This window comes from Neofelis nebulosa, chromosome 7 (assembly GCF_028018385.1).
Source record: "Neofelis nebulosa isolate mNeoNeb1 chromosome 7, mNeoNeb1.pri, whole genome shotgun sequence".
Classification (NCBI taxonomy): Eukaryota; Metazoa; Chordata; class Mammalia; order Carnivora; family Felidae; genus Neofelis; species Neofelis nebulosa.
The window spans coordinates 98,790,260-98,802,666 of NC_080788.1; the positions used below are offsets into that span (position 1 = coordinate 98,790,260).

The window sequence follows — 12,407 nt, forward strand, 5'->3', positions numbered from 1 at the left end:
TTCTGTGTCTCCTTCTCTCTCTGCCCCTCCCCCTCTTGCACTCTGTCTGTCTGTCTCTCTCTCTCTCAAAAATAAATAAACACTACAAAAAAAAAGCTTTTTTTTTTTTAAAGTAGGCTTTAAAGAAAAAACAAAACAAAACAGATCCTAATGGGTGTGAAATGCTAGCTCATTGCGGTTTTGATAGATGGAATTTTTTTTTCCATTTTATTTATCTTAGAGAGAGAGAGAGCAAGAGCAGGGGGTGAGAGATGGGAAAGAGAGAGAATCTCAAGCAGGCTCCACGCTTGGCACAGAGCCCGACATGGGGCTGGATCCCACAACCCTGGGATCATGACCTGAGCTGAAATCAAGAGTTGGATGCTCAACCTACTGAGCCACCCAGGTATCCCAGTTTTGATAGATTTTTAAGCAGGAATTATACCCAAGACACATATTATAGGTAATTTCACATAGTTTAGGTTTAAAAGGCAAGCTGGGAATCATAACATGTACAGACAATAATACTAAATAATTACTGTTTGTAATTCATCTTATTATGCACAGTATCTTTTTGTTTATCGTAATTTGGTGTAAATTTCTAAATTGCCCTCCTATATTCTCATCTTGTATATTAATTTTTCTCTTGATACAAGTTTCAATGTTTTTAAAGACATGTTTTAAGTTTTTTAATTTATTTTGAGACAGAGATCGAGAGGGGTAGGGAGGGGCAGAAAGAGAGAGGGAGACAGAGAATCCCAAGCAGGCTCCATGCTGTCAGTGCTGAGACTGATGTGGGGCTCGAACTCATAAACCGTGAGACCATGACCTGAGCTGAAGTCAGACTGTTAACTGACCGAGCCACCCAGGTCCCCCACATGTTTCAAATTTTATCTAATCTTCCAGAAATAATGTTTGTACATGACATTAAAGATTTTCATCTCTGATGACTTCTGGTATCTAATTGAACCAGCCTTTGAGGTTGAGTAGATTCTTTTATTTAAAAAAAATTTTTTTTTGGGGCGCCTGGGTGGCGCAGTCGGTTAAGCGTCCGACTTCAGCCAGGTCACGATCTCGCGGTCCGTGAGTTCGAGCCCCGCGTCAGGCTCTGGGCTGATGGCTCGGAGCCTGGAGCCTGTTTCCGATTCTGTGTCTCCCTCTCTCTCTGCCCCTCCCCCGTTCATGCTCTGTCTCTCTCTGTCCCAAAAATAAATAAAAAATGTTGAAAAAAAAATTTTAAAAAAAAAAAATTTTTTTTTAACATTTATTTATTTTTGAGAGACAGAGAATGAGCAGGGGAGGAACAGAGAGAGAGGGAGACACAGAATCCAAAGCAGGCTCCAGGCTGTGAGCTGTCAGCACAGAGCCCAATGCGGGGCTCGAACCCACAAACTGTGAGATCATGACCTGAGCCGAAGTCAGTTGCTTAACCAACTGAGCCACCCAGGTGCCCCTTGAGTAGATTCTTTTAATTTCATGGTTATGTTATGCAGCATTTTATAGTCATTAGGAATAAAAAATAAGTTGTTTTTCTGAAGTTGAGCTGTGGTCTTTTCTCAGAACACTTACTGTAGTCAAATGATTGATCTAATGTATTGAAATACTTGTTAAATCTTAATTTTCTTTGGGCCAACATATTTGACAAAGAGCATTGGTGAACACTTGGTCAATGAACACTTGACCTACTATGAACCAGCTATGGTACTGGGGGTTGGATACACACTGATAACTAAACAGATATTGTGGCATGTGATAGAAGTTTGAAGAAAGAGAGTCCTATTGTTTTTATTGCCTTCTTGACTAACAGCTTAAGGGATAACTTGAAAAAAATTAGGGATAAATTTGGCTCAGGACCAAATTATACTTATTAAGCTGATTTTACATGTCTTTCCCAAAGAATTGAGTTAGCTTATGAGAGACACATACACTAATGTTAATACACAGAGAGCTACAATCAAGATCAAGAAGGAAGGTGGTAACATACTAGAGCCCTAAGTTTCACATGTTTGACACAACTGCCATTATGCAATTACTATGTTACTACTTTGACACAAGCTCTAGGGATGTGTTTGCTTGGGGAAAAAATTAACATTGATTGAACAGGTAAAGGCTCATTTATCTCATATAAAAAAAGCCTGAAATTGTGCAACCCGGGGCTAGCATAGTAACTCTCTATCAGTGACCCAGGTTCTTGGTCCTTCTGCTCTGCCGTATTTAATTTTTATTTTAATGTTTATTTATTTTTGAGAGAGAGACACAGAGACAGAGTATGAGCAGGGGAGGGGCAGAGAGAGAGAGAGGGAGACACAGAATCCGAAGCAGGCTCCAGGCTCTGAGCGGTCAGCACAGAGCCCAACGCAGGGCTCAAACTCATAAACCGCGAGATCATGACCTGAGCTGACCTGAGCCGAAGTCGGACGCTTAACCGACTGAGCCACCCAGGCGCCTGTCTGCTCTGCCACCTTTAGATGTACACCTTTGCTTTCTGATGCCTCATGACCATATGTTCCTCAAATGGTTGCTGCACCTCAAGGCAGAAAGAAAGGAAAAGGGCAAAGGGGCAAGAGCTTTATCCTATCTTCCTCTGGGCAATCGAGATAGACACCCAGGAAGGCCTGCACACACATTGGGTTGCCTTATTGAAGAGGAACCCTGGGCTTAGGGACCCCAAATCTTATGTAGTAGGCAGTAGGCAGGCCTGCCCTTTGCTTTGGAGTGAAACATTATTTCTGTCTTCCAAGGTTCCAAGCAAGCCTTCCCTTTGCTCTGGAGAGATAGTATGTCTGTTTTCCAAGGTTGTATGCCTTTCCAACATGCTTGAGAAGATAGTCTGAAACAAAAGACACTCAGTGCCCCTGCTTGCAAGATACACAGTGAGAGACCAAGGAGAATTGTCTCCCAACAATATCCTCCTTGAGGACTTCTGCCTGTCTATTACTGGCCACCTCTAATTGCAAGGGAGACTATGAGATTGAGAATTTGGGGTTGGGCACATTGCTTCTCTGAATAAAATTGGTGTTCTATCAGTAAGAACAGGCAAGCAAGGGATGGAACTTCATAAGAGCAAGGCAAAAACTGTGCCCAGGTGTTTTTATCCGTGCGGCCAATCTCTTTTCCCCACTGCATAAATAGATCTTATGACGCTGTATTTACTGAGCCTGCCAGAAATAATTTGTGCAACTGAGATATAAGAGAATTCCCAGTCAAAGTATCATTTTACAAATCTCAGTTAAGCTACTGGGAGTTTAGCGCCGAATTTTAATGTCACAGTTGTTTAATATCTAAGTGTACAAGTCTGTAATTCTTAGAACTTTCCCCATTAAATAAATCTGTATTAGTTATTTTGACAGACCATTGGCAGGGGGTGAGAATAAAAGTGCTTTGAATTTAAGAGAACATTTATGCCATGAAATTTCCCCCAATCTTGGGGTATCTATTGCTTAAAGAACACATTCTACTTTTTGAACAGATAGGTGTTTAGTAAGAGGTTTATAAATATACTTTTTCTGGTTTCATTTATTTTAAGAGGATTTTTTTTTTCACCTCATGACAGTCATTTGGGGCTGACAATGTTACCATGGTAACCATGCTCCAAAATGCTGGTTGCCAGTGAATATTGATCCTTAGCCCCTCAGCACCTTTCACTACAGTGCTCACTCCCTTACGTGAAGGAGGCTTTGCTCAGAGCACATTTAGGTCAAGGAGTCCACGCCCGGTGGTGGTTAGGTACTGTCACCAAAATCGACTGGAACCAGTCTAAGGATTCCAATGAGAATCCAGGCCCAACCCGCATCATCACGGCTTATATTTTCACGGCAACAGATAGAGGCAAAACTTCTTTGTTTTCTCTTCAGCTGCGTTGTTACTGTTCCTTTTTTTCTTTCTTTTAATGTTTATTTTTGAGAGTGAGAAAGACGGGGCGTGAGTGGGGGAGGGACAGAGAGAGAGGGAGACACAGAATCCGAAGCAGGCTCCAGATTCTGAGCTGTCAGCACAGAGCCCGACGCAGGGCTTGAACCCACGTACCATGAGATCATGACCTGAGCCGAAGTCTGACCCTTAACCTACTGAGCCGCCCAGGTGCCCCATCAGCTGTGTTGTTACAGTTTCAAAGCTCAGTCAGTGCAACATACGAGGCATTGAGGGAAAATTTCAGATGTGAACGGACATGACTTTCCAAGAGGGAAAGAGGTTCCTCAACTACTTTTCAAAGCCCGTACTATATGATTTTGAAATAAAAATGTTTCTCTCCTGAAAGGGAGGGAGAGGTTTTAATCTGGGCAGGGCACTGGAGATTTAAAGATCGATCCAATTCAGAGTCCAGGGGTGTCCTGGAGGTGACAGTTCTCAGGGCGGTAGCAGGGCGGTTGCAGATGGAGTTTGCCCCTCTTCTCCATAAATAGGGAAGTGCCCCTCCCCTCAGCAAGGGTTTGTGCATGAGAAAGGGAGGCTTGTTGGAAAGGGCAGAATTGAAACTTAATTCTCTTTGCCAAGAACTAATGGACTGTCTTCAACGTGCATGAAAATATGTTCAGCTCGGTGACCAGAGAAGCCAAAATGAGGCCTCCACAGGCCTAATTTGGCATCAGTTTATCTCCACGTGAGAAGATCTGGATGTGCTTATTTTACTCGCTGCTGTAACCAAGAAAAAAACAAACAGAAACCCTCCAAAGGTTCACTGAGACAGCAGTCAGTCATGAAAAAGGAATTTGAACCAAGATAACGTTAGTTACATTTTATCCACATGTTCCTGAAGCCTGAGCCCTAACAGTTGAACCAATGTGCTTTAGCCTTTCATCATACATTAAAACCTAACCAAATCAGCAGAGACTTTGTGTCATTCAAAGGATCTGCATACACAGACACTGCACAGACATCTTTGGACTACTGACAGAATTAAAGGGTTCCAAGACCAAGTGAGACATTTCACTTTCTTAACCATCCTTGTTCTGTGTTTGGAGAGGCCAAAGGGTGGAAGTGGAAATCCAGGGAGAAGATGTAATGGAAGAAATTGCTCACCTGTTTCATGCAGCAATAGCTAGCCTTAACGGAGCTCTGACTACGAGCCAGGGATTGCTCTTTGATAGGATTTCGTTGACTGCTCGTTAACAGTCCTATCAGGTAATGGTGATTATAATATCCATTTTACAGTTGTGGCAATTGAGGCACAGAGAAGTTAGGTGACTCTCCCAACATCACACAACTAGTACAGGACCTATACCTCTTGTGCAAGATTATAGACATCCTCCCCCCACCTTTCCCCCCAGCTTCGTGGCTCAGGGTGACCTAAGCAAAATGCTACAGCAGGAAGGGGAGAGGAGATCAGGCTGTGGTATACTGGAGGGGAAAAGCAAAGGGAGGCACTTAAAGTCAAGGCAAGGACAATGTCTCCAAGGACAGTGCAATTTCTCATTAGTGAAGTATTGGTCAAGCTCCCCAGCCTCAGAGGCCCGTCCAGGGTTTCTTTGCTGCCAGGGTCACATTGCTCAACTGCCTGTAGGGGTGCTGCAGCCCTGGAAGGAAGCCCAGGCTGTAGGGCTGCCAGGACCCGGCTGGTCTTCTACTCAAAGACAGAGGAGAACGTCATTCTGGGGTAAATTCTCCTTCAAATGACCTTTCTGAGATAAACCTTGTCTGTTTCAGGGTCTGCTCTCCTTAGTGCATCTTCTCTGGCTCCAAAAAGACATGTCCTGGAGTGTCTGGGTGGCTTAGATGTTGGAGCGTCCGACTTAGGCTCAGGTCATGATCTCGCAGTCGGTGAGTTCGAGCCCCACATTGGGCTCTGTGCTGACAGCTCAGAGCCTGGAGCCTGCTGAGGATTCTGTGTCTCCCTCTCTCTCTGCCCCTCCCCCACTCACGCCCTGTCTCTCTCTCTCTCTCTCTGTCTCAAAATTAAATAAACATGAAAAAAATGAAACAAACAAAACAAACAGACACATCCTCTGCTATCCAACCAGTTTCCCTGATGTGCTTGAGTACTGGTGACTATGCTCTTGGGGGGAGGGGTGGTGGTGGCAGTCATTCCCACTAGGGTTTTTCTGCAGCGATCCTGTCCTACTGACGGCGGTGTGATGCCTAGGACTGATTGGCTTATCAGCAAAATGTACCTCTTTTTAACTTATGCTGCCTGTTTTCCCTGAAGAATAAAGCTCTGTCTAATCCAAATAATATGGAATATGGAGTAATACGGAAATATTTGTAACTGTGATGTCTCTGGTTGGAAACTGAAAAGCAGAGAGGATGTATGCCAACACCTTCCTCTGGGATTTCTTTACCTGCCTTTCAGTATAGGAGCAGAGCCTCTTAGATGTCAGATCATTCACCATTCGTTATTGGTCGCCAAGATGATGAACACCTCGAGTCCTAAAACATGCATTGTTGCAATCATTTGGTTTAAAAATATATGGATAGTTTCAATAAAAGGAATGACTAGACCAATTAAACTTTCTGAATCCAAAGTCAAGCCTTCCTGGTTAAATCTATCATACAATAGACTTATAAGGTCTCTTAGGTTTACTTGTTTGTTTTTTCAACAAGAAGATTCCTTTATAATGGTGAATTTGATAACACACAATACTAGAGTAATGATGGCTTCAGTCACTGGTCCACAGGAGGCAGGAGGGAGCAGTGAGAAGAACCAACTTTCCAGGGCTCACATCACACCGACATCCACACCAGGAACGACTGCCATCGACTGCCATCGACTGCCATCGACTGCCAGGAACGACCTCCCTGAAGCTTCGCCCACCTACTGGTTCAGTCAAGAACTATGTTGCTTTTAATTTGTCGTTTTTTTTTTAAGTTTATTTATTTTGAAAGAGCGGGGAGAGGCAGAGAGATGGAGAGAGAGAGAGTCCCAAGCAGGCTCTGTACTGTCAGTGCATAGCTGGATGCAGGCCTCGAACTCATGAACTGTGAGATCATGACCTGAGCCAAAATCGAAAGTCAGATGCTCAACTGGCTGAGCCACCCAGGTGCCCCTTAATTCATCATTTTTGCTCATTGAAGATAAAATCCACCGTAGTGGCAAGAATTCAGCACAACACTCTTTCCAGTCATGATAGATAGGGACATCCCAGCTCTTGATGAGAAACAAAATTTCATTTGACTTCTCTTCAAAGGACTGGAGAGAGAATTTTTTTCTTAATGATCTGTTTCAATATTTGTATGTACTTTAAAAAAAAAAAAGGCAACTAACAGTATATTTATTCTGTGCTCTGTCTCCCTGGAAGATTTCTCATGATCTGGGAGCCAATTAATACACTTCAAAATAAGCAATAAAAATTCTAGTGCAATTCTCAGAAGCAGATGGTGGGCTTGCTGGGGTGGGAAGGGAGAGAAGCAGGGTGCGGCCTTTGGTAGCAGGGTGCGGCCTTTGGGAAAGCTGAGTGGACACACAGACAGAAGCATGGCCAAGCAAGAAACACAGCCAGGGAAGGCCTGCTTCCTTCTGTGCTCCCCCCAGGTATGGAGGCATCGCCTTTCCCGCAGCCTGACTTCTCAGGGACTGAGGACCCTATCCCTCACTCTCCACTCTCGTGACCTGTATGATAAATTGGGTGGTCTCTGACTGAATCAGGCTTAGGCCAAGAATTGGGATCTAACTCTGGAGGACCCAGGTAGATTTCCTTCAGGCTATTCCAAGCAGGAAGTACCTGGGACACTCACTTCAAGTAGCTGTGAAGCATAAAGGGAAAAGGCAAGGAAAGGAGACGCTGGGAAGACAAAAGTGATTAGTGGGGCGCCCAGGGGGCTCAGTCACTTGAGAGTCTGACTTCAGCTCGGGCAGTGATCTCACAGTTAATGAGTTCGAACCCCGTATTGGGCTCGCTGCTCTCAGTGCAGAACCCACTTTGGATCCCTCCCACCACCCCCGCTGGCTCACACGCTCTTTCAAAAATAAACATTAAAAAAAAAGTGACTAGCAACACAGTGGCTCTTGACCCAGCTCTGTTTTGTGGGTAAGACCCGCTGCCATGGCCACGTTATCCTTGTGCTGGGGACAGACTATGATGAGTCTTCACAGACACTAGCAGCCTAAGGATATTCCATGCTGCTTTCGTATGTATGTATTATTACAAATAATAATTTGTATCATGTTTACCTGACGAAAATGCAACTGATTCGGTTCATTCCCTTTAGCTACAACTGTTCACTTCCCTGCCCTGAAGAGTTCATGCCTTCAGGCCTGCCATCAGGCTCACCCTGGCTTGCCATATGCCCCGCTCCCACCATGGGAAAGTGGCCCCAGGTCAAGCAGAGACGACACACAGTGCCAGAGGTGACTGGAAGGAGGGCCTACCTCAATGAGACTTCTAATTCTGAGAACCAAAGTTACTGTGAAGGACTCAAAGAGGGAGCTGAGCTTAAATGTCATGGCTTTCTTTTTTAAGTTTGTTTATTTATTTATTTATTTATTTATTTATTTATTTAGAGAAGAGGGGGAGGGGCAGAGAGAGAGGGAGAGAGAGAATCCTAAGCAGCCTCCACACTGTCAGCATGGAGCCTGATGTGGGGCTTGAACTTACAAACCATGAGATTATGACCTGAGCCAAAGTTGGATGCTTAAATGGCTGAGCCACCCAGGTGCCCCAAACGCCACTGAGTGTTTTGGTTTTTTTTTAATATATATTTTGTAATGTTTTATTTATTTTTTGAGAGAGAGAGTGCACAAGCAGGGGAGGGGCAGAGAGAGAGAGGGGGACAGAGGATCCGAAGCAGGCTCCACATTGACAGGCTGAAAGCAGTGAGCCCCACAGGGGGCTCGAACTCATGAACTGTGAGATCATGGCCTGAGCCAAAGTCGGATGCTTGACCAACTGAGCCAACCAGGCATCCCAAAGCTCACTGGTTTTAACTGCAGTTAAAGCAGACTCAGGATGGTCTCAGTCTCCACAAGGGACAACCGGTGGTCATGACAGCACTTGTCACAGAAGCCCTGTCCGCAGGCCGGGCGGTGGTAAGCTGGATGCTGAACTCCTCCCAGCAGCTGTGGCAGTGCTGGATCTCGTACTCGGGCCCCAACCATGACAGCCTGGCCGCCTCCCTCACCAAACCTAGTGATACATCAGTGGCTGTCACCATGCCCCCACAGCATTCTGCACATTCTCCCCCATCTCCCAAGCATCCAGCCTTCCTTGCCCACCCACCTCAGCAACATCTCACTGGTTCCGTCAGCAGTTGTCATGCACCCGCTCAGGCACAGACTGGGCCTTGGATGAACAGGTGTCACAGAAGCCCTCCCCACAGTGGTGCTTGGTGTTGTTATCTATTTTTTTTTTAAGTTTATTTATTTTTGACAGAGAGACAGAGAGAGTGAGTGGGAGAGAGGGAGAGAGGGAGAGAGGGAGAGAGAATCCCAAGCAGGCTTTGCCCTGTCAGCTCGGAGCCCGATGCAGGGCTCGAACCCACAAACCGTGAGATCGTGCTCTGAGCCAAAACCAAAAGTCCGACGCTTAACCGACTGAGCCACCCAGGTGCTCCTTGGTGTCTAGCAGATGGTTGCAGCTCCAGTGGCGGCGGGGGGGGGGGGGGGGGGGGGGATCTGCCCATGAGCCAGAAAGCCACAGCACTGGTGGGCCCATGGCTAAGCTCAGACACAGATTGAGCCAGGACCTTCATTCCAACCCAGAGGCCCTAGGCAGCAAAGTTTCTGTCCTTCAGAAATCCGTCAGCTGCAGGCCATATGTGCACAGTCTCGGCCCACACCGAAGTACCCACAGGACCTTGGTTCCCAAACCATACTGTAGCAACCATAGACATTCGATCACATGCCCAGACCAGGCACAGTTTTCGAGACCCATCCAGGGGGGAGTTGGTGGCAGCTGATATCCTGGGCACTACGCTGACTTCCTTGCCTTTTTCCCAGCAGGCCTTGAGGGAATAAACTCGGACGTCATGCTGGTGTGGATATCTGCAGTGGCCCCTGACTTGATGAGCTACTCCTTTCCTGTGATTTGTGTGGTTCTTACAGCCAGCCCCACGGCAGAGCCACAGGAAGGAGCAGGTGAAGTATTCATCCGGAAAAAAAGGAGTTGTGTGCCATCTGGTCACTGGGATCTCACTGCTGGGGTGGTCGGTTGGTTGCTCAATGCCTTCAGGGCTTTGAGGAGGACCTAGGGGTGCCAGGCACAGAGAGTGGTGGCACAACACACGCTGAGGCCCAGAGATGCCTGCCGGGTGGTTGGATGTCCTTGTTCCCCTGTAGTGAATGGAACTGCAGGCTTCAGAGCAGCAACCCAGCTTCCAGAGCCGGTTCTGGACAAGCTTCTCTGGCTCGTCTGAGGGGTGATCAGAGCCCAGCAGGTGAGCGTGCACAGTGTCATGGAAAATGACAACCACATCCAGGCCACGGTGGGCAGTGCGAGCTCCTCGGTGAAGCGCTTCAGGTAACCTACTGACGTGTCCCAAGGGACTCAAAGAGGTCCATTATGCAGCCCATCTGTAGGAGTTCGAAGGATGACGAGGTCTGAGATGGCCAGGACCTTAAGCAGCAGGGGTGTTCTCTGGCTGAGACTCACCCTAGCCCCTAGGAGCCCCTCAGCGTCTGTTACTGCTACTTTGTGGCCTGGGTCACGAGCTGCTCACATTTCCACGGTGCGGGGCTCCTGGGAAGGGGAGGGTCTGAAGGCATCAAGGCCATAAAGGAAAGTGTGGTTGAGGTGTGAGACTTCCCATCACCAGTATTTCCGGAGATGGAAACCACCCTCAGGTGCCGCCCAGGTTTGCAGTCCAATTTCCTCTTCACTGGGTCCCAGAATGTCTTTGCTTTTCTCCACCAGAAGGAAACTCACTTCTGGGTCGGTCATCTTCTTCCTCTTGGCCTCCTCCTGCTCTTCCTCCTTCAGTAGCCCCCGGACCTTGGTGACACATTACACAGTGAGGAAGTGTCTCCTGTTGCGAGTCCCCCAAGGTGAGTCCTGTTCTGGCGCCCCAGGAACATGTTGATTTTACAGGCCGGGCACCTCACGGCCACCCTCTGCCCTTCGCCTGGTGAGTGGCCCTTGGGGGCCCTCGCTGGGGATCACTAAGGGGGTGGCCAGGTTGGAGTCCTACCCACTCAGGGTTTCTCAGGTGCTCCTGCAGCTGGTGCTTCTTCTCGAAGCAGAGACACTGGGGGCTGCAGGCAGCACTCACCACACCACAAAGACAGCTTGGTCAGCCCCGCTGCAGGCCTAACTTTTCTGACTTCAGGCCCTTCTTTGCTGGGGGAATCTGGGCATTTGCACTCACATGGGTAAGGAAATCACACACCATACAACTATCCCTGGGCTTTCCCCAGGAGTGAAGACAAAGGCTTTGAGTCTAAAGACTATGAAGAATTTCCACAGAGCTCTGAACACCTTAAAACAAAACAAAACTGTTTGTTGTCCTATGAGAATATTCACAAATGTTCAAATATTGAATTTTCTTCCTCCACGATTCCCGTATCAGCAGCAATGTTGGTCTGATGCTTTCATTCTCTGCCAGGTGTCAAAATGAACTTGACAGGGGGTCAAGGGTCTTTCATGGCTTCGAGAGATCTAATGGGTTCACTGAGGTGGGCTTATCAGTTGGGCGTCAGCCACAAGGTTTGGGTAATGCCGGAGAGTGGTCAGGAGCTTTTCAATATAATCGGCCTCGCGTCAGTATTTCAGGGGGTATCTCAGGGCAGCATGGTGAGGGCAAGGTGGGGTTGGGTGACAGCTGGACACTGGTGAGGACAGAGGCTGTTCTTCAGGGCACCAGAGGACCCAGCCTCACCCCCATCTCTGTCCCCCTTCTCCTTCACTGCCTCCTGGGCTCCTCCCCTCCTGTTGTCATCCGGGACCCGCTCATGGGTTTAGTTTTTTTTTTTTTTTAATTTTTTTTTAACATTTATTTATTTTTGAGACAGAGAGAGACAGAGCATGAACGGGGGAGGGTCAGAGAGAGAGGGAGACACAGAATCTGAAACAGGCTCCAGTCTCTGAGCAGTCAGCACAGAGCCCGACGCGGGGCTCGAACTCACATACCGCGAGATCGCGACCTGAGCCGAAGTCGGACGCTTAACCGACTGAGCCACCCAGGCGCCCCTCATAGGTTTAGTTTTAAAACTGTGATTTAAAGCATAATTTAGCTGCTAGCTACTCCTTTGAAGACTTTAACTTCAAAAAAAAAAAAAAAAAAAAAGAATCCAACTGGGGATAATTGTTCACATCTGCCTAATGATGTTTCTATTTGAAGAGACAATACAATGTAAAATTTTGAGTTGTGATAGCTCTCAGTTTATAACTGAAATCAAAAGGGTAAAAATTCAAGTGAAAGAGCTAGATACTTCCGAAAGGTAGTCTTTATGTGAGGATTCAAGGCAACACGTTATGTTAGCAATATCAGAGGTTGATTTTTTTTTTTTATTCTGATTTTTTCTACTTTCGTGCAGGTGAGGTAGGGAGGAGCAGATGTTTTGT

General features: G+C 46.8%; 1 pseudogene; it reads right to left on the reverse strand.

The window, feature by feature from the left end:
* Window positions 1-9,499: 9,499 nt before the first annotated feature.
* On the reverse strand, window positions 9,500-11,136 carry LOC131517980 (zinc finger FYVE domain-containing protein 1-like; annotated as a pseudogene).
* Window positions 11,137-12,407: the final 1,271 nt, after the last annotated feature.